At 34.8% G+C, this 26897-nt stretch overlaps 1 pseudogene; it reads right to left on the bottom strand.

Annotated features, from left to right (window-relative positions):
• Positions 1–9715: 9715 nt before the first annotated feature.
• On the bottom strand, positions 9716–13463 carry LOC120165347 (annotated as a pseudogene).
• Between the last annotated feature and the right edge of the window lie 13434 nt (positions 13464–26897).

Here is a 26897-nt window from a genome sequence, read left to right as displayed (position 1 = left end):
CTATTCTGCTCGTTATTGATTGGATTCTGGTTTTGTAGAACACTTGGCATTATATATGCTGCTCTGTTTTTACCGTTACGTGAGTTGGATTATGCTTCACAACTGTATCATTTGTCTCTTTTATTGTGCTTATTGTGCTTGCGTACAATAGTGATTCTATTTCTGCAAAAGAATAAAGATTCTAAAAGAAGGCATTTATCAGAAAGATTCTAAAAGATATTTCAAACTTAGGGCCAAGGAGTTTTAATTGTGACCAGCTTAGAGGTAATAGTTTTAACCATGTAAAAACTGTATTAAATAGATGGATGAATAAACTAAGGATGCAGAGGTTATGCAGACTATCTATTTTTGTATTTTTTCCCCATTCTACTTTGTGATTGGTTGTATATCTTCAAAGCATTCAATAACTTATTTTAATTGTGCTTCACTTCTACTAGTGTTACTGTCTGTTTTTATTTCATGCTAAATATACTCGTCCTTAAACTTATATGGTTTCTGTAGATAATGGAACCCCCATGGAAGGCATATAACATCTTACGGAAGATGTACTATCCATATGAGGCAAGTATCATAACTCATCACCCCTTTTTTGTTCTTTTCAATGGTAGGCAAGTTTTTTTGATCCTTCGAAGGACTAGACATCCTAGAATTAGTGTGCATAAATGGTTGCTTATTTTTGCCTTTGGGGCTAAATTTCTTGGATTTGTTCTTTTCTTGTATTACAGAATAATCTGAAACAGTGGATAATTGAGAACTAGTAGAGTATAAATATGAAAGAGTTTACAAAGTGATAGAATTGGGTTCTTGCTTGTTACTCCTGCCAAGTGGCTCAAAAAGTTGTTAAAACTATTTTTTTTTATGTTTTTATATATACATGTTTTACAGTACCATGGTAGCTTTTCATTAAGACATTAGCTTCAGCAATCCAACTGGCTTCCAACTTTAGAAGCAACTCTTGCATTGGATGAAGAGTATGTCAGGAGGGTAGGAGATGACTCAGTTGGGGGACCAGTAGTTTCTCGTCAGTTGAGGCTTATTAGAATATTGATGAGAGACCTCGTTGTCGATTAGGTTACACCATCAATTTGTGAGGTCTTTTCTTGTGTATAAAATTGGTAGACACAGTGTTATGTGTTTGTATAGATAGGAATTGGTAGAACAATGGGAACTCTTTGATCTAATTCTAATATGATGAAAGTTTTACACCAAAAATTCTTATTATTTACTTTTTTTACGGTATCACATGTGGTAGTATATAAATTAAATTATATTAATTTTCTTTTGCATTATTAATAATATTTTATCCAATTTACATTTAAATAAGTTTATTAATTTTATTAAATAATTTTATATAATAGGTCTATTTATTAATATAATTATCATAATAAATATTTTATTATAACATTTAAAAAGTAATCATATTAATATTTTAATTATATCATAAGTTAAAAAACTTATAATTTTATTAAAATCTTATAATTGTGTCTATGGTAATATATAAGTCATATAAATATTAGATCTGATCATTAACAAGTCGGATCATTTACAGGTCAGGTTAAAAACAAATTAGATTGAAAATAGGTCAGGTTAAAAACATGTCAGGTTGAAACAGGTCGGGTAATATCAGTTATTTACCAGGTCAATCTCGGGTTCGAGTTCATATCAGTCGGATGCAGTTCGAGTTTGGGTATCATATTTTCGGTTCAATTCAAATTCAGGTCGTTTTCAGGTCGGATGCAGGTCGGGTTCGAATATACAATTTACAGGTTCAAATCAAGTTTAGATTAATATCAATTTCAACTCGAGTCGATTTCGGATCGCTACAGTGTAGGTCAGCAAGTCGAGTCAACTTTTTACAGCTTACATGCATGTGCTTCCCAAATGTCATGTCTTGTTTTTCAGTTCATCAGGCTTTATGGGATTCTCTTACAACCCTATAAAAAAACACAATCCAAACATATTGTTTTTTATGTTCCAATCTCCGATCACACACATTAAAAAATACGGGTAAAGTACATGAATGGATACCGTCTATAGATTGTGATTTTATTGAATCTCTTAATTATTAAAAGATATAAAATGATCTTTCGACTATAGGGTGTTATTTTATTGAGTCTCTTGACTATTGAAAGTTACAAAATGGTTATCTGACTATTTATACGTTCTAAACTCGTCATTTTCCTTTAAAAATCTACGTTCATCTAAGATTGACGTTAACATTTTGACCGATATATGATAAAATCTTATCTCATAATTATTTTAACTATATTTTGTGGATCGAAACTTTGTTTATATTATGTCGTTGAGTCTGTGCCTGAAATATTATGCTGACAAGTCAGTGCTTGAAAATAACAGTGATATCAGTAGACATCATTAAAATACGATTTTATCATATCTTAGTCAGCATGTTAACGTCTAGTTCAGAAGGGCATTAATTTTTAATGAAAAAGGATAATTTTGTAACATATGAATAATTGGGTAACTATTTTGTAGCTTTTAATAGTCAGAGGACTCAACAAAATAACATATTATAATTAAGGGACCATTTTTAAATTTTTAATAATTAAGAGACTCAACAAAATAATGATCTATAATTATAGGATCATTTGTGTACTTTACCTAAAAAAGAAACATGCTTTGCTTGTATCTGCAGTTCTACATAGAAAAAACAACCATTTAATTTACTATTTCTAGAGATTTGTGTACCCTTTTTTATATAATATATGTAAAAAATATATATTTTAAAAACTTTTAACTTAACCATGTATATTTTATAAAATTAAAATATTTAAAATTATTATGATTGAAGTTTAAAAAAATTGACTTTAAAAAAATTAATAACCGATAATTTTAATGGGACTTTGGGAGTGTGTTAAAGTGAAAAAATAATAATAACACAAGATTAATATGGAATAAAAAGATGCATGGGAGACGTAATTTAATATTATTCGTCCTTGCCTATTTTTACTTATGATAAAAATAATAATTACATTATATACATAAATATTATGAAGAGTATAAATATATAGAATTCATTTTATACTAAAAATTTGGTGTATTTTAAAAAAACATTTCACAAATTAGAAAGTCTTACAGTACACGTCGCATACTGTAATGTACCACTAAAATGACGTACTGAAACACACAACAAATTAATTTGTATTTCTTACGTAAATATTAAAAAGTAAAAAGATTTATTTAAAATTAATCATTTATTAAAATTTAATTATAATTTTAATAGAATTATAATTAAATTATAATTTTTATTAAAAAATAATAATTAATTTAAACAATTTAATTTATTTAGAATTAGAATTTTTAAATTATATAAGTTATAATCGGCGTCAATGGTCTTGTTGAACAACTATAATTCATCAAGTCGAGTAAGGATAAATACAAATTTATTGAGGATAAACTTTAATTTATTGAGAATTTTTAATTCATCACCGTGTAAATATTTAGACAATGCTTACAAAAAATTTTATTTTCCAATTTTATGTTTAACAACTTTAATAAAAATCAATTTCGTCGAACTAAATAAAACCATAAAATTAATAAAATTACCTGTTAGATCCAAATATTTTGTGGTTGAAAAATAAAAATTTTTAGCATGCCGAGTCGAATACATATAGCAATGAGATATGGTTGAAGATTCTGAAGCAATGATTCAGTTTCTAAATTCATCATGTCGTGCCAACCACATTCATAGTTTCCCCTGCCATTGCTGCTATTTTCATACACAAACGTGCATAGCACTAAAGTTAAGTATCATAAAACAAAAATAATTGAAATCATTGGTAATTTTTTATATAAAAATGTTAAAAATTAGCAAAGGAATAATTTGTTGTTGAATTCTTAATTTGTTAAAAAATATCACAAGAAATCATCTGCTTATTACTCCTGTTTCCCTTCTTTTCTTTATAAATTTGATAAGCTTGTATCAAATTATTTGTTTGATTTCGGTTGAATAATCGGGTAAAGAAAACGAAAAGAACACAAGAATTTTAACGAGGTTCAGCAATGTGCTTACGTCCTCGGTGCCCTGAGCGGCGCTAGATTTGTCATTCAATATCTCATAGGTTTTGGTTACATCTCCTTTATAATAAGTAAACCCTGGTACATATTTACAAAAATAACCCTGTACCATACTGCGGGAGCGCATCGTAACCCCCACGACGAGACTTTCTTTGTAAGACTGGTATATTTATGAGCCATACCTAACAAATTTTCACCTTGGCGAATATCATGCCCCTTAGGAAACATTCAATGTGGGTTGGGTTACCTTACTTCTTTAGCAACTCTAAACACTCAACAAGTCCAAGCAATGCATGAACTTGTCTGTTGTAACTGGCTTGGTTAAACATATCAGCGGCATTCTCATCAGTATGTACCTTCTGAAACAAAATCTCTCCAAATGCAACCAACTCTCTGATCTTGTGAAACCTTACATCAATATATGTTTAGTTCTAGAACGATATACCTGATTCTTAGCCATGTGAATAGTGCTTTGATTGTCACAAAGCAACTGAACTCCACCTTGCTGAACACCCAACTCCTTCACTAAACCAATAAGCCATAAAGCTTCTTTTGTAGCTTCAGCCACTGTCATGTATTCAGCTCCAGTTGTAGATAATGTCACAACAGATTGAACAGTAGACTTCCAACAAATAGGCCCTCCACCAAGAGTAAAGACATACCCTGTCGTAGATCTTCTATTATCCAAATCACCCGCATTGTCTGAATCCACATATCCTAACACCAAAGGATTATCCCGCTGACTATAAAAAATAATTCCATGTCCCACAATACCCTTTAAGTACCTAAAGATCCACTTGACTGCTTCCCAATATTGCTTACCAGGTTTAGACATGTACTTATAAACTTGATTAACAACATGAGCTAAATCAGGACGAGTACATATCATTGCATACATCAAGCAGCCAACAACATTAGAATACGGAATCTTTGCCATATCTTTAGCTTCCTTATATGTCTTAGGGAACTGTTCTGATGAAAGCTTAAAGTGATTCGCCAAGGGAGTGCTAAATGGTTTTGCACAACTCATCGCAAACCTTTCTAGCATTTTCTCAACATAACCCCGTTAAGATAGCCACAGTTTCCTTGAGTCTTTGTCCCTGCAAATTTCCATTCGAATAATTTTATTTGCAACACCTAAATCTTTCATATCAAATTCCTGACTCAATAAAGTTTTCAAACCGATAACATCATCTATGTTCTTTGCAGCAATTAGCATATCATCAACATACAGTAACAGAAAAATAAAAGAACCATCATCAAGGCTCTTAACATAGACACAACAATCATACTCACATCGATTGTAGCCAATCTTGATCATATAGAAGTTAAACCGTTTGTACCATTGTCTCAGAGACTGTTTCAACGTACAAAGATTTCTTCAATCTGCAAACTAAATGCTTGTTTCCAGGTTGAGTGAAACCTTCAGACTGCTGCATGTAGATCTGCTCCTCTAAATCACCATGCAAAAAAGCAGTTTTAACATCCATCTACTCTAAATGCAAATCCCAACTAGCCACTAATGCAAGTACTGCTCAAATTGAAGTGTTCCTGACCACAAGATAAAAAATTTCATCATAATCAACTTCTTTCTGCTGTGAAAAACCCTTTACTACCAAACGAGCCTTGAACTTCTCCCCCTCTTTTTCTGTTACTACTAGTTTCTTTTTATACACCCATTTGTAACCAATAAGCTTCTTACACTCAGGAAGGTGAACTAACTCCCATGTACGATTGTGATTCAAAGACTCCATCTCCTTAACCATGGCAGTCATCCACTTGTCATTTTCCTGACTAGTAACAGCACCATGAAAAGTAACTGGATCATCACTGCTAACAGTAAGTGCAAAAGAGACCAAGTCTTCAAAACCCAATTTGTTCAGAGACTTTATATTCGTATGTCTCACCATGCCTCTGGAGAGAGTATAATCCTGCAAATCAATCGTAGCGGAACCACCAAAAGTTGGTTGAGAAGTTTATGTTTTCTCAACTGGAAACTGCTCGAAATCCACCACTGTCGTATCTTTCTTCTGCTGCAACATGGGTTGTTCATCAAAAACAACATCTCTACTGATCACAATTTTCTTCGCAACTGGATCCTAGAAATTGAATCCTTTGACACCTGTCTTGTAACCCAGAAAAATGTACTCCTTTGATTTTGCATCAAGTTTGGATATCTCATCAGTAGATACATGCACATAAGCAGGACAACCAAAAATTCGTAAGTGGTCGAAAGTAACATCATGACCAGTCCATACCTCTTCTACAACTTTCCCAACCAATGATGCCCTTGGCGATCTATTGATAAGATAACACGCCATGTTAACTGCCTCATCCCAGAAGTGTTTGAGAAGCCCCACATTCAACCACAAACATCTGGCTCTTTCATTCAATGACCTGTTCATTCGTTCCGCAACACCATTCTGTTGTGGTGTCTTGCGCACTGCAAAATTCCTGTTAATCACATGCTCCTTATAGAAGTTTAGAAACTATGAATCTGTGTACTCCGTATCATTGTCAGACCACAAACACTTAATTTTTTTATCCTATTTGGTTTTCTACCTCATCTTTCTACAGCTTGAATTTCTAACAAAACGTCAGACTTATGTTTCAAAAAATACACCCAAACTTCTCGTGAAAAATCGTCAATGTAACATAATACCTAGATCCACTCAAAGAAGATACCGTGCAACAGATTTCTTTTATGTAATTCAATCGTACCACGTTCACTAAGATAAGCAAGACGCATATACCATAGTTTGGTAGTATCATCACAAGACTCAACAGAATGAACTCCACCTACAACGGTACTCCCTAACAATCTATAAATATTCCATGCAATCATCTTTCCTTTCATCATAGTCAAAGCTCCTTTAACAATCCGAATGGTTTTCTTATCCTGATCATCATTAGGGATAAAACCATTCTTGTGCAAAGTGCCCAAAGAAATCAAATTCTTCTTCAAATATAGGATATGTCGAACACCACACAACGTCCAAACAGAACCATCATACATCTTAATTCTGACATCACCAATACCAACAATATTGCAACATCGATCATCACCCAAATAAACAGAACCAGAATTAACCGACATGTATGTCGAAAATCATTCCCTATTTGGCGTGATGTGATAAGAACATCCAGAATCAAGAATCCAAGCATCCGTGAATTAAGTCGTTGAAATAGAGAGCATATCACCCTCACTGCAATCAGAATTGTCATGCTTGACCATATTCAAAGACTTGGATGAGTCATCATGCTTCTCATCAGTTTGCTTTTTCAACTTCGAACAGTTTCGCTTCATATGTATCGCCTCCTTGCACTTGTAATAGTGAATTGTCTTCTTATCCCTAGATTTGGATATGAAATTCCGCTTCTCGGACCCTTTCTTCTCTGGCTTCCGTCCACGGTCTCGATTACCCTTCACATATAAGCTATCAGCTTGAGAGCTTTTTCCTGCATTCCGCTTCCGCTAGTTTTGAGTCAACAAGGCTACAATAATCTTCTCAACTTTGATAGTATCTTTTCTATATGTAAGAGTAGTCACCATGTGTTCGTAAGAGCGAGGCAACAAACACAACAAAATCATCGCTTTATCTTCATCCTCAATTTTCACATCAAGTCGAGCCAAATCAGAAACGATTTGATTGAAGACATTCACATGTTGCGCCTAATCATGACCATCCTGCATCTTTAGCCCATAGAACCGCTGATTTAGATACAGTTTAGTCGTTAAGGATTTGGACATAAACTGACTTTCCAACTTCTTCTAAACTTCATTTGGAGACGATAGATGCATGACGTGATACATGACCTCGTCCGCCAAACATAATCGTATGGTTCCTACCGCTTGCTGCCGCAATTCTTCCCAATCTTCCTCCTCCATCGACGTCGGCTTTGTAGGTCACAAAGCCTTCAGGATCCCTTGCTGCGCCAACATATCCCTCACCCTTGTTTGCCATAATCCGAAGTTACCCTGACCATCGAATTTCGTAACTTCGAATTTGGCTCCTGACATCTTATACCAATTGTTGAATAATTGGGTAAAGAAAACGAAAAGAACACAAGAATTTTAACGAGGTTTAGCAATATGCTTACGTCCTTGGTGCCCTGGGCGGCGCTAGATTTGTCATTCAATATCTCATAGGTTTTGGTTACATCTCATTTATAATAAGTAAACTCTGGTACATATTTACAAAAATAACCCTGTACCGTACTACGGGGCTGCGCCCCCGTACCCCAACCCACATAATCGTAACCTCCACTACGAGACTTTCTTTGTAAGGACAGATGATGTTCGCTATGCTCCGCTCACTCCACTCTATCCCCTGTCCTCTTTACCGGTATATTTATGAGTCATACCTAACAATTTTCATTCTTTTGCGCTTCTATGACTAATCTTGAAGCGATTATAAGACTTCTTATGATATATTAATGGGTAATCTTGACTTTAGAGCGCTGCTTTGTTAAGTCCATCGACTATTAAAAGTTGCAAAATGATCATTCGATTATAGAGAGTTGTTTTGTTGAGTCATCTGACTATTAAAAATTATAAAATAATCACCTGACTATTCATGTGTTCCAAGCTCATCATTTTCTATTAAAAATTATAATTTTATGATTTTGAGGTTAACCTATTAACTGAGATATGATAAAATTTGATCCAGAATTGTTTGAACTATATTTTGTGAATCGACTCTTCATTTATATTATGTGATTGAGTCAGTGCTTGAAATATTATGTCGTCGAGTAAGTGCATGAAAGCAATGACGGTGCCAACATACATCGTTCAAATATGATTTTATCATATCACAATCAACATGTTAATGTCTAGTTCAAACGGTCGTCAATTTTTAACAAAAGAAGGACAAGTTTGTAATATATGAATAGTCGGGTGATCATTTTATAACTTTTAATAGTCGGGGATTCAACAAACAATTTCCTATAATGGAAGGACCATTTCGTAACTTTTAATAATCGAGAGACTCAACAAAACATCACCCTATAGTCGGGGGACGGTAACTTTTATTTTGTGAAAGAGTTGCTCCGGAGATATCAGTAGACATGGGAATTGTTACGAAATTTTAACTTACGAAAGAATATCTCTGGAGGTATAGCATAGTGCAAGAACATCAACATGACGATAGTTTGCATGAAACAGTTGACAGCAAGCAAGGTACGATATAACTGGTTTAAAGTTGAGGAAATTGGGGGTGATTCTACTATGCAATATGTTATGATTTTTAACACATTTTCGATTATGTCTAAAATTATTAATTTTAACCTTAAATTAAACTACCACTCCTTAGACTTCCTCGAAAATTAGGCATTTGGCAGTTTAACAAAGGGTTTCACTGCTTGGTTTAATTAGCACTTGATGCTTCACCATTTTTAGCCACAGCAGCACTTCAAACACATCAGAACAACATTGCTTTGCTTCTTTTACCTTTTTTTTTTTTTTACTTTGGAGTCGCATCTTCAGACAGGAAAAAAAATGATTAGCAGCAACAGTAAAACAAGGTTTTTACAATAAACAGAAAAGTTTCTGTTTTTATCCACTAGTAATGAGTATGCATCACATCTCCAGTCTTTAATCTTCCAACACTAGGAATTGACAATTGATTCCCCATTATCTCGGTAGAAAAAAAAAGTTATCTTTCTCTGCTGTAATTTTGTGTTGATGGAATTTGGACAAGAACACTAACAACTTGTCTTGTGAATTATTGCCAACCCATGGATGTCTTTCTGATGTATTGGGACATCCCAATGCTGAATCTGTTGCAACAGGGAAGAATCATGTGGAAAATTAGAGACAATGGATTTAGGCGGTTCAGAATTACATCCGAAACCTAAAAACACAAGGACCGACCTTGTTTTCGGAGTGTGGGCGACGACGGTATGTCTTTAATGCCACCATGGCTGGTATAGTTTTGTCATAGGGCAGTGACCACCTGTGAAGGGGGGGGGGAACCAATCAAAATGATAAGAATAAGAACAAGACTCTTTTCTCAAGTAACAGGGAAAAAATGACATGATCTACAGGAGTAAGTCCCCGAAAACCCGAATTTTACGAGCCAAAATTAAATATCTGCATGTTACTTGTTAGGGTGAACAGTTGAAAGCTATAGGTGCATAACGTTTCATATAATTCACCAAAGAAGTCTGTATCGATAAAAGCTATAGGTGCATAATCTTTTCTTCCTACTAACCCGACCAATCGGGACCGAGCACACAATGAACGAGTAAAATTACCTCACTGGTTGTGAAAGAGAGCACGGTTTGAATTCCCGAGTGAATGTGAATCGCACTTTCATCATGATATACTATAACAGCTGAACATGAATAGATTTATTTTGAGATTTGAAGGAATCAATCAGCAACAGCAAAAGGGTTTATTCTTTTAGTTCCCCGTATAGAAGGATTACCTTGCAAGACTGTGCAGTTAATCTTGTTGCTTGTTCTGTAAGTTACCGCATGGAAATATGGATTGTTAAAGATTATCTCAGAAGAAACTGAGTTCGGTATAGCCGTGTGGATGTGGCAACAGCTCTTCAACCTCGATCCTGGAACTGGAACAACTCATGCTTTTCCGCATTCGACTAGGGTTAAAAGACTCAACCTCAGCCGAAAATACACTGTAAACAGGCCTATGATCAGAGAACTTAGACTCCCCAGGAACATAAGATAGCTGATATAGGCCTCTTCCATACCACAGTATACGATCGCACCTTCACAAATATCAGGTTGCATAATATTAAGATACTAATAGATCAACATTAAAAGAACCATGTGGTGGTTTCTTCCGATAGACGTAAAACGTCGAGTAAATAACGAGATAGTACCATGCAGGAGTCCTTCGCTTCTCCCTCGGGTGTCTATCCTCCCCAGCATATCTGTCTGAATTATTAGAGTATTTGTATGTAGGAGGGAAATATATTTTTCCTTCACACCATCCCTTGAAAACACGGCCTCGCCTCTGCTCTATCCGAAGCTGTAAGACAATCGATTCTTTTCAGATTCTTTGAGGAGTTAAGAGCAGATATTGAATCAATTGAGGAAGGATAAGAACATGCCTGGTCATTCTCTAACAGCACCTTCCAATTGCGCATCTCAACCAGAGCTTTTGCAGAACGATACAGCAGAGCAATCCGATAGTTCAAATCCCCGAGCCATATAATACGACTGTGCTAATACATTCAACACATAGCATTTTAAGCCAAAGGGAAAATGCTAAAACAAAAATTCTGAAGGCTACCATTTCTGGGAAAATAATGTAATAATTTGACAAATGAAGGCCTACTCATGCTCTAGAATCGCTTGGGGAGAATTCTCGTTTCCGATACCGTGAACCCTGGGAAACCTTGTCTTCCTTAGGATCTCCATGACATCGGAGTTTCTTCGCAGCTCATCGCCCTCCTTTTTGCCCGGATGTTAAATGACTACAGACGAAGCAAAAGCTGGTTTGATGCAAAGACATGCTAATGGAAATGGATCCCTGGAAAACTCAAGAAATGAGTATGTCTCCTTATTTTCTAGTTCAAGAAAATTAGTCGAATCGGAGAAAGTTTCATAGGCAAAAGTCAAAACTGTACCTTGTTTCCGAGATATCCCATCAATCCTCTGCCAACACAGGACACTTTCATGTTGCGAACATCATCTCGAAGATCACTCTTCGCCCACACAGTTAGAATTATCCCGACCATTTGCTTGCTGGCAACCAAACAGTACCTTTAATGCCCCATCTGCCTATTGGTTTCCTCCATTGCAAAAGATCCATCACATGACATCGGAGGATATTGTGAGTATTGAGCATTCCATGGTAAATCCCCGTCCATTTTCATCATCAGAGGAACCCCATTTGAAATTAGGGTCGTAATCGCTAGGCCTCTGTCCTAACATAACACGATCGCAGACACTGAAGCGGCGGTCGAGCTGGGGTTGCAGCATTGCCATGTCGTTATCCATTCTCATGCTGCGGCTCAAGGATTGAAACGATCAACGATGAAAGAAAGACGAAGCTTTCTGCCTCGTTGATCCTTCAAAGTCCGAATCCAGTTCCACCAGTGGTTCAGGGATCAGCGAAGGTGTGCGGCAACATACACTGCTGCCAGGAAGACTATTCAGTGTCTTCCTAATGAGAGCTAGCCATTTCCTAGCAGGACCATTGTCTTCGGTTCCCAACACATTACCGGCATTCAAAGGGACAATTTCTTGAAAACTACAAGGCCAAATCAAAAACATCCAACAGGCTTCTATCAAACATCATAAAATCCATTTGTTTAAAAGAACTGAAATACGAAAGAAATCCGATTCGGTTCGACATACCCAAGAACATAAATGTCAGCAGGAGGACAAGTATGAAGCCAATCTTCAAGGTTCAAATAACTAAGAGGAGATTTTCCTGCCACATTCCATGTAGCTACAAAAATCCTGCAAAACCAAATCTTATTCAACAGAACACCAGAAAGCAACTAAAAACACAACACGGCACAATATATACCTATAATTATGCACATCCGTAAACTGCAAACCATTGAGATCGATTTTACCTAGCCGAGCTCGATCCGAAGGCCTCTAGCTCGATCTCTCTATCAGCCAAAGTAAGGTGATCCGAAGTTTGTGAGATGGGGAAAGATAAAAAGAGAGGTGTGGTCCAAAAATCCAAACCTGTTCTACTTTTCTTGATGGTGCTTGGCTCCTTCTCTGAAAAATGGTGCCTCCAATCTTCATCAACACCTGAAAAAGAAGAACCATAAAGTTGTTAAAGCTGCTGCAGTTCTCTCTCTTTACCAGCAGGGTATCAATTTCACACATTCAAAAACCATAAAAAGCAAAGATTATGGATTTCAGAACAAAAAAAAAAGAGAGAGGAAGAAAACAAAGGCTAAACAGATCTTGAGCTGCAAATACCAAGTACCAAGTACCAAAAAAACATTTTAATGCAAGTTTCCAGGGTCTAGAAGAATCTGAAGACAATCAAAATCACCTCTATAATCAACATCATCAGCATGAAAGTCCCCAGCTTTACTCTTGATATTGAACCATTTCTTGACCAATGTCTTGGGCCGTGAAAGCTTCATCAGGGAAACAGACAAACACAATACAATCAGCAATCAATCAGCATGAATTTGGTGTTCTTCTGCCCCTTTATAAAATGTAAACAGAGAGAGAGAGGGAGAGAGAGAGAGAGACTTGAAAACAGGGCTTTTTTTCCTCCAGAAAAACAAGAGGGAAAATTCCAAGTTTTTGCTGAAAATAATGGGAGAAAGGTGTTGTAACTTTAAATGATGGGTGAAATGAAATTAATGGTAGTACTGAGTTCCCTCAAGTAACGAAGAGAAACACAGGTTTTTAATCTGCATTACTGTTGTATTTTGAACCAGCTGAAAACCAAAAAGACCCGGTCTTTGCTGGTGTGAAGAACTCTTAAAAGAGAGGAAAAGAAACCGCACAAAAATCCCAAAACCCAATATACATAACAAAACTCAATATATATCAAAATACTCTTACATTATCCCTTCAAAATTATCACTATAACATAAGCCCAAAAGGACCAGATATCTCAAAAAAAAAATTATATTTCTCTAAAATAATGTTATCTTACACTATCTTAAAGGTTAATATATAATCTATATTTATAGAGTCAAATCTTTATTTATAGAGTCAAATATTTAATCACCAATAATTCTTATTCAATAAGAATTCTTGCATTAAGAATTATTGCATAAACCAAATATTTACTTTATTAAATAAATTTAACTACCAATTAATCTTTAACCATTAAAATTATAATAAAAATCAAATTTAATTACTAATTATAATTTAGATCAAATTATATATATAACAAATCTCCCACTTGATCCAAATTTCGTCAAAATTTGATCTTCTTCAAGTTTTCAATAACTTCAATCTTTATATAAGTCGCATATCCGTTAAAGTACCACTATCATGTATTCAATAACTTCAATTCTTACGCAATATTCATTGATGTAGCAAATTCATCTTGCATGTCATCAAAACCGTTAACAAAATCCGCAACAACAAATTCCTTCAAAACTCCATAGCCCGAACCTGACTCTAATACCACTTATTAGGAATTTGAAAGCGAAAAAATAACCAAAACGATATCGAAAAAAACAAGACATGCACAAGGAGACGAGATTTAATGTGGTTTGGTCTTGCCTGCCTTTACGGGCGAGATGAACAACAATCTACTACTAAACGTATGGAACACGAACAGCACAAATACATAATATCATATATATCTCAAAATCTGATATAGATACCAAAACTCAGTATATCCCAAAATATTCTTCCAATATCCCTTCAAAATTATCTCTGCAACATAAGCATCAAAAGTTACAAAGATCTCAAAAAATAATTATCTATCTCCAAAATAATTTTATCTCACACTACCCTAAAGGCTAATACATAATCTCTATTTATAGAACATAATATTTATTTATAGAGTCAAATACTTGGTCACCAAGAATTCTTATTCAATAAGAATTCTTGCCTAAAACAAATATTAATTTTATTACATAAATTTAAATATCAATTAATCGTTAATAACTAAAATTATAATCAAAATTTAACTTAATCATCAATTATAATTTGGATGAAAATATATATAACAAAGACAATGTAGTAAGAGATTCTTGAGGTTAGAAGAAGACAATGTAGGACACATAAAAGGGGATATAGAGATAAAAGACTAAGGGGTGGTCTGATCTGTTGAAACAAAAAACCTCGTTTCAAGGTACAGGGCAAAGTATCGAATTTTGAAGAGAATGAAGTGCAAGAGGAGCCCTTCTTTAACACCCTCGAAAATCCAAGGCCTCAACCAACTATATCAATGGAGATCTCTCTCTCTCTCTCTCTCTCTCTCTCTCTCTCTCTCTCTTCAAGGTTAGCCTTTGATCTTTAATCCAATATAACAACACCCTAAGCCTTTTATATATATATTCAAGGAAGTCCATTATGTATGAACATGGAGACTCTGCTTCCCTTTCTGACATCTCCTGTTTTAATAATCTTTAAAAATGAGCTTAGAAACATTTGTTTCAACACTCAAGGCTAATTCACTCAACATTGCAAGGCCAAAACTGGGTTATTAATATGCTTTTGGTGGTACTTATAAGGTCAGTTTTTGATGGGGACTTTTGTGAAGATGAAGGCTGTTATTGGAAGCGTGGGTTTTTGGAGCTTCAGATATAATCCATTGATTATAGGTGAATAGGAGAATTTTTGTGCCAAAAGAACAGATTGGTTCTTCAATGGTTGGCTTTTTTAGAAGGTATAATGTCAAAAATAGCCCTCGATGTTTATTAAAATGATCATTTCGGCTCCTTTTTTTTGAGCATTTTGGTACCCGACGTTTTACTTTGGGATAAAAAGCTCCCTTTATAGATGAAAAATATTAGTTAACACACGAGTAATGCTCTAAAATAGGATTTTTTAACCTAAAATGACATGGTGAGGACTAAAATACCTCAGGAAAAAGAATAAGGGACAAAGTGATTTTGTCAAATTTTAAGGCCCTTTTTATCATAAAATAAAATATTAGGGGCCAAAATGTTCCAAAAAATTAGAATAGGGAACAAAATTATCATTTGGATAAACCTTAGGGGCTAATTTTGGAATATGCCTTTAGAAACAACTTTAGAGGCATTGAATGAATTTTTTTCCAAAACTTCATCTTGCTTTGCACCAGCAAATAGGTTAAACTTGATTAAAATGCATGTTTAATGCGATGAGATAAGGTTTTTTTAGTAACTTAAAAAAATGAATATTAATACAGAGTAATCCAAGTTGAAATTATCAATTTTATAATAAATTCTCGTGATATTTAATTTAAATTAATCAATCATTGTTTTGGGTATCAATATTATACAAAATTAATATATTTTTTATTATTTTTATATTTTCAAAATATATAATGATTTAATAATCAATATTTATATATTTTTATAAAATCAATATTTAATCTTACAGTAAAAGTTTTATTATTATATGTGATATAGATTAAAATACTTTTTAATAATTTGATATCACAATTCAATTATTTTATATTTACGTTACACTATTTGTAACGTATGTCACGATAATTAATAATTTAAAATTTATTAAAAAAAACAATTACAAAAATCCTAAAACAATTAGCATAAAGTAAAGTTTGATTATTATAAGTGATATTATATCAATGTTGCTAAAATTTATAATATTTTAGTGAAAAAAATTAAATTAAAAATAATAATAACTCCTTTTAAAAAATGAATTCAAATCAACTCTATTTCAATGATTAATAATCAACTTTAATAAAAATAAATAAATAAACCAAATTAATAGAATTATAAATATTGAGTGCTAAATATGATACCACGTTTTTTCTAAAAAAATAGGGTAAATAACATATGTAGTGATTCAACTATTATTTTTATTATGTTTTGGTCACCCAATTATTTTTTTCTAAATCATCACTAACATTATATTTTGGTTTCATTTTAGTCATTTGTTGTTAAAAATTTAATGGTGATACTAACGTGACATGTCATCATAAAATAATGTCACATCATTATTTAAAAAATAAAAAAATACAATGTCAATAATTCTTTTAATTTTTTAATGACGAGTGATGAAAATAAAATCAAAACATAACATTAATAATATTTTTAGAAAAAAATTATTAGACGATCAAAGCATAATCAAAGTAATAGTTAAATGACTAAATATCCAATTTACCAAAAGATTAAAACATTGTTTACTTTGTAAGTAGGATCTTGTTAGGGCATTAAAAGGCTAAGAAAGTCTCACGTGCGACAGCCATAATATACGATTAAGGAAAGACGTTACCGGTTTGTTATTATTTTTTAACAAAACCGGTAAAAAAATATCGGAAACATTATTATTTCTATCGATTTTGTTATTATTGGGTGATTTACCGGTTTTTGTTAACATATCCGGTAGAGCGCTACCGTTTTTTTATTTTTTTGTACTGGTTTTGTTATTATTGAGAACTTTACCGAAAATGTTAAAAAAACATTAATGAGGTAGAAATAATAATATTTTAGGTAAATTTTTTTTATCAATTTTATTAAAAAAATAATAACAAAATCAATAACATCTTTTCTTAATCGTATATTAAGGTTGTGGCACACTAAAACTCCCCTAAAAGGTTGGCTTAAACTTTAGTTCAAGTAGGCTAGGTCGATTAATAGGGTTTTGTGCATTGTTATGATTTTTACAAAAGTAAATTCTTCGTTTATGATTTGTTGGACTGAATAATATTTAGAAAGCCATGGTAGGAATTGTTATTATTTATTAAGATTTTTTAATTTGAGTATCATAAATGTTAAAAATATAACTGTTTAATATCAAATAATTTAGAATTATCTTTGAATTCATATTATCTTATATTTATTATATAATAATAATAAAAATAAAACACATGCTACATGTCGGAAATTGTGTCCGGATCATCAAGCAAACCCCCCTTATTTCTCCATTTTCAAAGCTCTTAACAATCACAACTCTTTATTTTATGTGTACTTTAACTTTATTTTATTTGTCGACAACAAATTAATTTTCCTTTTAAAAAGATAACATGTAAAAGCGCTCATATGGTTGGATCAAATTAAAACAAATTCAAATCGATGAAACCATATTCAAACAATGTCTACATTTGTGTAAGCCAATGGTGAAGGTAAGGGTTCCACCGGATATGGGCTGGGTTGAGTTTTCGATTAACTCGATCCAACCAGAAAAATGTGCACCCTTCCCTTGAAATTCGATTCAATTTGGGTGGTAACTTCACCTGATTTGAAATTTGATCTGTCTTTTGAGATAAAATTTGAACTGGACTCGACCCAAAATAAATATATTTATAGAAAATATTAATTTTATTCAATAAAATAATGATCTAACTAAAAAATAATATAAAGAGAGAGTATTATTACAATTAACTCTAAATATATAATGTCGAGTCAGATCGGATCAAATCTAATTTTTTTCCAAAAAAGAACTCAACTCAAATCCAAATTATTTCTAAAAAATTGATCTAATCGAATTAGATCAAGATCCGTGCCCTCCCTAGTTCCACCAGCAACATTGATGTATCCAGTTGGTCCGAATAATAAGTTGTGGAAAACTTGGTCCAAGTCCAACTCATGGTTGTGGAGGCTGAAAGGCTTTTTTCTTTCATGATTGCCATCTAATCAACAAGATTAAGATAACTCATTTGTCTGCCTCTCTTCTGATTATGTCTTAGGAAACTTAATTATCTTGTTTTCGAAAAACCATAATGTTAGTTAAATCCAACACAACATTATTATTATTTATTAGTATATATATATATCTACTTTAATGCTTCCCTCATGTTATTGTTGTTAGCTTTTCCTTTTGTAGTCTTTCAATTTTTTTTTATAATTATTGATAATTTATTAACGGACTAATTTGAGTAGAGAATTGTAAGAATCATTATAAGATGACAATTCAATTTTCTACTGTTAGGTATGACTCATAAATATACCAGTAAAGAGGACAAGAATCAACTGTCTTTACAAAGAAAGTCTCATTGTGGGGTTACAAATTATGTGGGTTGGGGGTGCGGGGGTGCGCCCCCGCGGTACGGTACAGGGTTGATTTTGTAATTATGTACCAGGGTTTTCTATTATAAATAGAGATGTAACCTAGACCTAAAATATCATTGAATAAAACTTCTAGCGCCGCCTAGGCACCGAGGACGTAAGCACATTGCCGAACCTCGTAAAATTCTCGTGTTCTTTTGTTTTCTTTACCCGTTTTCGTCAACAATTGGTATCAGATGTCAGGAGAAAAATTCGAAGTCGCGAAATTCGATGGTTAGGGTAACTTCGGATTATGGCAAACGAGGGTGAGGGATCTATTGGCGCAGCAAGGGATCTTGAAGGCTTTGCGACCTACAAAGCCGGCGTCGATGGATGAGGAAGATTGGGAAGAATTGCAGCAACGAGCGGCAAGAACCATACGATTATGCTTGGCGGACGAGGTCATGTATCACGTCATGCATCTATCGTCTCCAGTCGAAATTTGGAGGAAGTTGAAAAGTCAGTTTATGTCCAAATCCTTAACGACAAAACTGTATCTGAAGCAGCGGCTGCATGGGCTGAAGATGCAGGACGATCACGATTTGGCGCAACACGTGAATGTCTTCAATCAAATCGTTTCTGATCTGGCTCGGCTTGATGTGAAAATTGAGGATGAAGACAGAGCGATGATTCTGTTGTGTTCGTTGCCTCCCTCTTACGAATACATGGTGACTACTCTTACATATGGGAAAGAGACTATCAACGTTGAGGAGATTACTGCAGCCTTGTTGGCTCACAACCAGCGGAAGCAAAATGCAGGGGAAAGCTCTCAAGCCGATAGCTTATATGTCAAGGGTAATCGAGATCGTGGACGGAAGCCAGAGAAGGCAGGGTCCGGGAAGCGGAATTCCAGATCCAAATCCAGGGATAAGAAGACGATTCACTGTTACAAGTGCAAGGAGGCGGGACATATGAAGCGAGACTGTCCGAAGTTGAAAAAGCAGACTGATGAGAAGCGTGATGGCTCATCCAAGTCTGTGAACGTGGTCGAGGATGATAATTCTGATTGCAGTGAGGGTGATATGCTTTCTATTTCAACGACACAATTGACGGATGCTTGGATTCTGATTCTGGATGTTCTTATCACATCACGCCAAATAGGGAATGGTTTTCGACATACAGGCCGGTTAATTCTGGTTTTGGTTTATTTGGGTGATGATCGATGTGCATATTGTTGGTATTGGTGATGTCAGAATTAAGATGCACGATGGCTCCGTTCGAACGTTGAGTGGTGTTCGACATATCCCAGACTTGAAGAAGAATTTGATTTCCTTGGGCACTTTGCACAAGAATGGTTTTATCCCTAAGGCTGATGAGGATAGGGAAACCATTCGGATTGTTAAAGGAGCATTGACTGTGATGAAAGGCAAGATGACTGTAGGGAATATCTACAGATTGTTAGGGAGTACCGTTGCAGGTGGAGTTCACTCTGTTGCGTCCTGTGATGATACGACAAAATTGTGGCATATGCGCCTTGCTCATCTTAGTGAACGTGGTATGGCAGAATTACACAAGAGAAACTTGTTGCATGGTGTCAAAAGCTGTAAGCTCGATTTTTGCAAGTATTGTGTTCTTGGTAAACAGACTAAAGTCCGTTTTAAGACTGTGAAGCACACAACTCAAGGGATTCTGATGTGCATTCTGATGTATGGGGGCCTTCCACGACATCGTCTTTGGGTGGATCTAGGTACTATGTTACTTTTATTGATGATTTTCACGGAAAGTTTGGGTGTATTTTTGAAACAGAAATCTGAAGTTTTGAAGTTCAAGCTGTGGAAAGCTGAGGTAGAAAACCAAACAGGACGAAAAATCAAGTGTTTGCGGTCTGACAATGGTACGGAGTACACAGATTCACAGTTCCTACAATTATGTAAGGAGCATGGGATTCAGAGGCATTTTACAGTGCGCAAGACACCACAACAGAATGGTGTTGCGGAACGAATGAACAGGTCGTTGAATGAAAGAGCCAGATGTTTGCGGTTGAATACGGGGCTTCCCAAACACTTCTGGGCTGAGGCTGTTAACATGGCATGTTACCTTATCAACAGATCGCCAAGGGCATCACTGGCTGGGAAAGTTGTAGAAGAGGTATGGACTGGTCATGATGTTAGTTTTGATAACTTACGGATTTTTGATTATCATGCTTATGTGCATGTACCTGCTGATGAGAGATCCAAACTTGATGCAAAATCGAATGAGTGCATTTTTCTGGGTTACAAGAAAGGTGTCAAAGGATTCAAGTTCTGGGATCCAGTTGCGAAGAAAGTTGTGATTAGTAGAGATGTCGTTTTTGATGAACAGTCCATGTTGCAGCAGAAGCAAGACACGACAGTGGTGGATTTCGAGCAGTTTCCAGTTGAGAAACCAGAAACTTCTCAACCGACTTCTGGTGGTTCCACTACGGATGATTTGCAGGATTATAGTCTCGCCAGAGACAGGGTGAGACGGACGAATATAAAGCCTCCGAACAGATTGGGTTTTGAAGACCTGGTATCTTTTGCACTTATTGTTAGCAGTGATGATCCGGTTACTTTTCATGATGCCGTTACTAGTCAGGAAAACGACAAGTGGATGGCAGCCATGGTTGAGGAGATGGAGTCTTTGAATCACAATCGCACATGGGAGTTAGTTCCCCTTCCTGAGGGTAAGAAGTCGATTGGTTGCAAATGGGTGTATAAGAAGAAACCAGCAGTAACAGAAAAAGAGGGGGAGAAGTTCAAGGCTCGTTTGGTAGCGAAGGGTTTTTCACAGCAGAAAGGAGTTGATTATGATGAAATCTTTTCTCTTGTGGTCAGGAACACTTCAATCCAAGCAGTACTTGCATTGGTGGCTAGTTGGGATTTGCATTTAGAGAAGATGGATGTTAAAACTACTTTTTTGCATGGTGATTTAGAGGAGCAGATCTACATGCGGCAACCTGAAGGTTTCACTCAACCTGGAAACGAGCATTTAGTTTGCAGATTGAAGAAAACTTTGTACGGGTTGAAACAGTCTCCGAGACAGTGGTATAAACGGTTTGACTCCTATATGATCAAGATTGGCTACAACCGATGTGAGTATGATTGTTGTGTCTATATTAAGAGCCTTGATGATGGTTCTTTTATTTTTCTATTACTGTATGTTGATGATATGTTGATTGCTGCGAAGAACATGGATGATGTTATCGGTTTGAAAACTTTATTGAGTTAGGAATTTGATATGAAAGATTTAGGTGCTGCAAAGAAAATTCTTGGAATGGAAATTTGCAGGGACAGAGACTCAAGGAAACTGCGGCTATCTCAACGGGGTTATGTTGAGAAAATGCTAGAAAGGTTTGCGATGAGCAGCGCGAAACCAGTTAGCACTCCATTGGCGAATCACTTTAAGCTCTCAACAGAACAGTGCCCTAAGACAGATAAGGAAGTTGAAGATATGGCAAAGGTTCCATATTCTAATGCTGTTGGCTGCTTGATGTATGCGATGGTATGTACTCGTCCTGATTTAGCTCATGCTGTTAGTCAAGTTTGTAAGTACATGTCTAAACCTGGTAAGCAACATTAGGAAGCAGTCAAGTGGATCTTTCGGTACTTAAAGGGTATTGTAGGACATGGAATTGTTTTTGCGAGTCAGCAGGATAATCCTTTGGTTGTAGGATATGTGGATTCAGACTATGTAGGTGACTTGGATAATAGAAGATTTACGACAGGGTATGTCTTTACTCTTGGCGGAGGGCCTATTTGTTGGAAGTCTACTGTTCAATCTGTTGTGGCTCTATCTACAACTGAAGCTGAGTACATGGCAGCGGCTGAAGGTGGATGGCAGCCATGGTTGAGGAGATGGAGTTTGAATCACAATCGCACATGGGAGTTAGTTCCCCTTCCTGAGGTAAGAAGTCGATTGGTTGCAAAGGGTGTATAAGAAGAAACCAGCAGTAACAGAAAAAGAGGGGAGAAGTTCAGGTCGTTTGGTAGCGAAGGGTTTTCACAGCAGAAGGAGTTGATTATGATGAAATCTTTTCTCTTGTGGTCAGGAACACTTCAATCCAAGCAGTACTTGCATTGGTGCTAGTTGGGATTTGCATTTAGAGAAGATGGATGTTAAAACTACTTTTTTGCATGGTGATTAGAGGAGCAGATCTACATGCGGCAACCTGAAGGTTTCACTCAACCTGGAAACGAGCATTTAGTTTGCAGATTGAAGAAAACTTTGTACGGGTTTGAAACAGTCTCCGAGACAGTGTATAAACGTTTGACTCCTATATGATCAAGATTGGCTACAACCGATGTGAGTATGATTGTTGTGTCTATATTAAGAGCCTTGATGATGGTTCTTTTATTTTCTATTACTGTTGTTGTGATATGTTGATTGCTGCGAAGAACATGATGATGTTATCGTTTGAAAACTTTATTGAGTTAGGAATTTGATATGAAGATTTAGGTGCTGCAAAGAAAATTCTTGGAATGGAAATTTGCAGGGACAGAGACTCAAGGAAACTGCGGCTATCTCAACGGGGTTATGTTGAGAAAATGCTAGAAAGGTTTGCGATGAGCAGCGCGAAACCAGTTAGCACTCCATTGGCGAATCACTTTAAGCTCTCAACAGAACAGTGCCCTAAGACAGATAAGGAAGTTGAAGATATGGCAAAGGTTCCATATTCTAATGCTGTTGGCTGCTTGATGTATGCGATGGTATGTACTCGTCCTGATTTAGCTCATGCTGTTAGTCAAGTTTGTAAGTACATGTCTAAACCTGGTAAGCAACATTAGGAAGCAGTCAAGTGGATCTTTCGGTACTTAAAGGGTATTGTAGGACATGGAATTGTTTTTGCGAGTCAGCAGGATAATCCTTTGGTTGTAGGATATGTGGATTCAGACTATGTAGGTGACTTGGATAATAGAAGATTTACGACAGGGTATGTCTTTACTCTTGGCGGAGGGCCTATTTGTTGGAAGTCTACTGTTCAATCTGTTGTGGCTCTATCTACAACTGAAGCTGAGTACATGGCAGCGGCTGAAGCTGCAAAAAGAAGCTTTATGGCTTACTGGTTTAGTGAAGGAGTTGGGTGTTCAACAAGGTGGAGTTCAGTTGCTTTGTGATAATCAAAGTGCTATTCACTTGGCTAAGAATCAGGTGTATCGTGCTAGAACTAAGCATATTGATGTAAGGTTCCACAAGATCAGAGAGTTGGTTGCATCTGGAGAGGTTTTGTTTCAGAAGGTACATACTGATAAGAATGCCGCTGATATGTTCACCAAGCCAGTTACGACAGACAAGTTCAAGCATTGCTTGGACTTGTTGAATGTTTTGAGTTGTTAAAGAAGCAAGGTAACCCAACCCACATTGAAGTTTCCAAGAGGCATGATATTCGCCAAGGTGGAGATTTGTTAGGTATGGCTCATAAATATACTAGTAAATAGGACATGAATCAACTGTCTTTACAAAGAAAGTCTCATTGTGGGGTTACGAATTATGTGGGTTGGGGGTGCGCCCCCGCGGTACGGTACAGGGTTGATTTTGTAATCATGTACCAGGGTTTTCTATTATAAATAGAGATGTAACCTAGACCTAAAATATCATTGAATAAAACTTCTAGCGCCGCCTAGGCACCGAGGACGTAAGCACATTGTCGAACCTCGTAAAATTCTCGTGTTCTTTTGTTTTCTTTACCCGTTTTCGTCAACATCTACCATACTTAAAGAAACCTAATATCTCATCCTACTAGATTAATCAGCAGTTAATGTTTCCTCTCGCTGGACTAACTAATAATTGGCGCTTGATCGGCGGATTTTCTTTATAATACTTTTATCATGGCCACATGAATTCAGATCATTTGTAGCTGTCAACATCATTGACACTAACTCTGCAACATTGTGATATGCATCGTCATGTTCTTCTTCAGAGGTTCTGTCGTGAGGCAGTTAAAATACGACTAAAAAATAGTGTAACTGATTAAATAGGTGATCGATTAAAAGCTCTATCGTAAATGTTATATCTTTTCATAAATATTATTTGTGTTGGTAATAATAATGGTAATAACTGACAATATCATTGTTGTATGTAAAATGCGTTAAAAATTGACTGTAATATAATCGGTTAATTACTAGAAACATTATCAAACATAATAACATAAAAGGTAGCGCTTATTTAACATAATATGTAGCACATTTTTAAAGCTAATTGGGTTTTAGAACTCTGACGATAACAAAATAGGTTAATTATTTAATTTGTTATCAATATTATCAACATATTAAGTGGCGCCTAAAATGTTACCTAAGTTTAAGCTAATAGAGCCTCAGAAATCTGATAATAACAAAATAAGTTAATTACTAGAAACATTATCAACCATAATAACATAACAAGTAGCGGTTATTTAATGTAATAACTAGCACATATTTAAAGCTGATGGGGCCTTTGAAATATGACGATAACAAAATAGGTTAATTACTTAATTTATTTTCAATATTATCAATATATTAGTTAGCAACTAAAATGTTATCAAAGTTTAAGCTGATTGAGCCTTAGAAATCCGATGATAACAAAATACGTTAATTACTGGAAATATTATCAACCATAATAACATAACAAGTAACGCTTATTTAATGTAATAGGTAGCGCCTATTTAAAGCTTATAGGACTTTAGAAATCTAACGATAACAAAATATGTTAAATACTTCATTTGTTTTCAATATTATCAATATATTACCGTGTACATTGTTAATTTACATATTACTTTAAAGTAATAGGTTTCAAAATTATAAGTATCGATACTTATATGACATTATTGATACTTGTACATTTACGCCTATTTTCATTATACCGGTAGAAATGTTTACCATGTACATTGTTAATTTATCTATTATTTTAAAGTAATAGGTTTTGAAATTATAAGTCTCGATACTTTATATATGAGGATCGATACTTGGACATTTACGCCTATTTTACCGGTAGAAACGTTTACCGTGCACATTGTTAATTTACCTATTACTTTAAAGTAATATGTTTCGAAATTATAAATATTAATACTTTGTATATGAGTATCGATACTTGGACATTTACGCATGTTTTCATTATACCGGTAGAAACATTTACCGTGTACATTATTAATTTAACTAGAGTTTCGACAACATACTTTTCTATTCGATTGCAGCAACAAACAACTATGCTTTCAAAAACGTCTTGCTTCTATTTCGTAGTAACTAATACTCTTTAATTTCAAAAACTATGACCGTCTTCTATCTATTTCGCATAACGTAATGCCCCTTCAAATTCTTTGTTAGCAATGCCTTTGATATTTTAACGGTCATGTTATTTATATTTAATCGATATCATTCCCTAAATGTCGATACTTTTGTGTAAGGTATCGATACTTTCGAGACATTTTTTTCATTTCTTTTAAATTCCTAAAGTATCGATACTATGGTACATATACTTATAAATGTATCGATACTTTTAACAATTCCAGTAGATCTTTACTGGTTTTGTCAAATTGAAACCAGTTTTGTCAAATTTCAACCTGTTATATTGTCATGTATTGATACATGTGTCTAAGGTATCGATACTTTATAGACGCTATTATTGTAATTCTTTTAAATTCCAAAAGTATCAATACTTTGGTACATATACTTATAAAAGTATCGATACAAATGTCAACCCTTCCGGTAGCTCTTTACCGGTTTTGTCAATTTTAAACATGTTATATTGTCATATATCGATACATGTGTCTAATGTATCGATACTTTATAGCCGATATTATTGCAATTCTTTTAAATTCCTAAAGCACCGATACTTTAATGCATATACTTATAAAAATATCGATACAAATTTCAACCATTCCAATAGCTCTTTACCGGTTTTATCAAATTAAAACCGGTTTTGTCAAATTTAAACATGTTATATTGTCATGTGTCGATACATGTGTCTAAGGTTTTGATACTTTACAGCCGCTATTATTGCAATTCTTTTAAATTACTAAAGTACCGATACTTTTATACATATACTTATAAAAGTATCGATACATGTATACTTTTAACCGGTTTTCTTCACTCTCTTATATATTACTATATATATCGATACTACTATGCACAGTATCTGTAACACCCCCAACCCATACTCGACCCGAATACGAGTCTGAGATGTCACATTGCCTTTTTAAAACACTTTCCCTTACAAAATAACAAAACATTTGAACTTATTTTAAGAAAATACGATAATATATCATTAAATTATATTCGGTATAAAATTTTGATATAAAAATGT

This window comes from Hibiscus syriacus, unplaced genomic scaffold (assembly GCF_006381635.1).
Source record: "Hibiscus syriacus cultivar Baekdansim isolate YM2019G1 unplaced genomic scaffold, ASM638163v2 tig00111582_pilon, whole genome shotgun sequence".
Lineage (NCBI taxonomy): Eukaryota > Viridiplantae > Streptophyta > Magnoliopsida > Malvales > Malvaceae > Hibiscus > Hibiscus syriacus.
This window is presented reverse-complemented; position numbering and strand designations above follow the sequence as displayed.